Here is a 3,920-nt window from a genome sequence, read left to right on the forward strand (position 1 = left end):
GACTGACAGATACAGAATGAATCCCTCACTCACATACATTGTCAGAGACTGACAGATACAGAATGAATCCCACACTCATACACAGAACCAGAGACTGACAGATGCAGAATGAATCCCACACTCAAACACATTATCTGAGACTGACAGATACAGAATGAATCCCACACTCACACACTGTATCAGAGACTGACAGATGCAGAATGAATCCCTCACTCACACACAGTACCAGAGACTGACAGAAACAGAATGAATCCCACAGTCACACACAGTACCAGAGACTGACAGATACAGAATGAATCCCACACTCACATACAGTACCAGAGACTGACAGATACAGAAATAATCCCACACTCACACACTGTATCAGAGACTGACAGATGCAGAATGAATCCCACACTCACACACAGTACCAGAGACTGACAGATACAGAATGAATCCCACACTCACACACAGTAACAGAGACTGTCAGATGCAGAATGAATCCCACACTCACACACAGTATCAGAGACTGACAGATACAGTAAGAATCCCACACTCACACACAGTATCAGAGACTGACAGATAAAGAAAGAATCCCACACTCACGCACAATACCAGAGACTAACAGATACTGAATGAATCCCACACTCACACACAGTACCAGAGACTGACAGATATAGAATGAATCCCACACTCACATGCAGTATCAGAGACTGACAGATGCAGAATGAATCCCACACTCACACACATTATCAGAGACTGACAGATACAGATTGAATCCCACACTCACATACAGTATCAGAGACTGACAGATACAGCATAAATCCCACACTCACACACAGTACCAGAGACTGACAGATACAGAATCAATCCCACACTCACATACAGTATCAGAGACTGACAGATACAGAATGAATCCCACACTCACACACAGTACCAGAGACTGACAGATACAGAATGAATCCCACACTCACAAACAGTACCAGAGACTGACAGATGCAGAATGAATCCCACAATCACATACAGTAGCAGAGACTGACAGATACAGAATGAATCCCACACTCACAAACAGTATCAGACACTGACAGATACAGAATTAACCCCACACTCACACACAGTACCAGAGACTGTCAGATACAGAATGAATCCCACACTCCCACAGAGTATCAGAGACTGACAGACACAGAATGAATCCCACACTCACATGCAGTATCAGAGACTGACAGATACAGAATGAATCCCACACTCACATCCAGTACCAGAGGCTGACAGATACAGAATGAATCCCACACTCACACACAGTATCAGAGACTGTCAGATGCAGAATGAATCCCACACTCACACACTGTACCTGAGACTGACAGATACAGAATGAATCCCTCACTCACATACATTGTCAGAGACTGACAGATACAGAATGAATCCCACACTCATACACAGAACCAGAGACTGACAGATGCAGAATGAATCCCACACTCAAACACATTATCTGAGACTGACAGATACAGAATGAATCCCACACTCACACACTGTATCAGAGACTGACAGATGCAGAATGAATCCCTCACTCACACACAGTACCAGAGACTGACAGAAACAGAATGAATCCCACAGTCACACACAGTACCAGAGACTGACAGATACAGAATGAATCCCACACTCACATACAGTACCAGAGACTGACAGATACAGAAATAATCCCACACTCACACACTGTATCAGAGACTGACAGATGCAGAATGAATCCCACACTCACACACAGTACCAGAGACTGACAGATACAGAATGAATCCCACACTCACACACAGTAACAGAGACTGTCAGATGCAGAATGAATCCCACACTCACACACAGTATCAGAGACTGACAGATACAGTAAGAATCCCACACTCACACACAGTATCAGAGACTGACAGATAAAGAAAGAATCCCACACTCACGCACAATACCAGAGACTAACAGACACTGAATGAATCCCACACTCACACACAGTACCAGAGACTGACAGATATAGAATGAATCCCACACTCACATGCAGTATCAGAGACTGACAGATGCAGAATGAATCCCACACTCACACACATTATCAGAGACTGACAGATACAGATTGAATCCCACACTCACATACAGTATCAGAGACTGACAGATACAGAATAAATCCCACACTCACACACAGTACCAGAGACTGACAGATACAGAATGAATCCCACACTCACATGCAGCATCAGAGACTGACAGATACAGAATGAATCCCACACTCACACACAGTATCAGAGACTGACAGATACAGTAAGAATCCCACACTCACACACAGTATCAGAGACTGACAGATAAAGAAAGAATCCCACACTCACGCACAGTACCAGAGACTGACAGATACAGAATGAATCCCACACTCACATGCAGCATCAGAGACTGACAGATACAGAATGAATACCACACTCACACACAGTATCAGAGACTGACAGATGCAGAATGAATCCCACACTCACGCACAATACCAGAGACTAACAGATACTGAATGAATCCCACACTCACACACAGTACCAGAGACTGACAGATATAGAATGAATCCCACACTCACATGCAGTATCAGAGACTGACAGATGCAGAATGAATCCCACACTCACACACATTATCAGAGACTGACAGATACAGATTGAATCCCACACTCACATACAGTACCAGAGACTGACAGATACAGAATGAATCCCACACTCACACGCAGTATCAGAGACTGACAGATGCAGAATGAATCCCACACTCACGCACAATACCAGAGACTAACAGATACTGAATGAATCCCACACTCACACACAGTACCAGAGACTGACAGATATAGAATGAATCCCACACTCACATGCAGTATCAGAGACTGACAGATGCAGAATGAATCCCACACTCACACACATTATCAGAGACTGACAGATACAGATTGAATCCCACACTCACATACAGTATCAGAGACTGACAGATACAGAATAAATCCCACACTCACACACAGTACCAGAGACTGACAGATACAGAATGAATCCCACACTCACATACAGCATCAGAGACTGACAGATACAGAATGAATCCCACACTCACACACAGTATCAGAGACTGACAGATACAGTAAGAATCCCACACTCACACACAGTATCAGAGACTGACAGACACAGAATGAATCCCACACTCACATACAGTTACAGAGACTGACAGATACAGAATGAATCCCACACTCACACACAGTATCAGACACTGACAGATACAGAATGAATCTCACACTCACATGCAGTATCAGAGACTGACAGATGCAGAATGAATCCCACACTCACACACATTATCAGAGACTGACAGATACAGATTGAATCCCACACTCACATACAGTATCAGAGACTGACAGATACAGAATAAATCCCACACTCACACACAGTACCAGAGACTGACAGATACAGAATGAATCCCACACTCACATACAGCATCAGAGACTGACAGATACAGAATGAATCCCACACTCACACACAGTATCAGAGACTGACAGATACAGTAAGAATCCCACACTCACACACAGTATCAGAGACTGACAGACACAGAATGAATCCCACACTCACATACAGTTACAGAGACTGACAGATACAGAATGAATCCCACACTCACACACAGTATCAGACACTGACAGATACAGAATGAATCTCACACTCACACACAGTACCAGAGACTGACAGATACAGAATGAATCCCACACTCACACACAGTACCAGAGACTGACAGATACAGAATGAATCCCACACTCACATATATTTTCAGAGACTGACAGATGCAGAATGAATTGCACACTCACACAGAGTATCAGAGACTGACAGATACAGAATGAATCCCACACTCACACACAGTACCAGAGACTGACAGATACAGAATGAATCCCACACTCACACACAGTACCAGAGACTGACAGA

Source organism: Heptranchias perlo, chromosome X (assembly GCF_035084215.1).
Source record: "Heptranchias perlo isolate sHepPer1 chromosome X, sHepPer1.hap1, whole genome shotgun sequence".
In the NCBI taxonomy this organism is placed as follows: Eukaryota; Metazoa; Chordata; class Chondrichthyes; order Hexanchiformes; family Hexanchidae; genus Heptranchias; species Heptranchias perlo.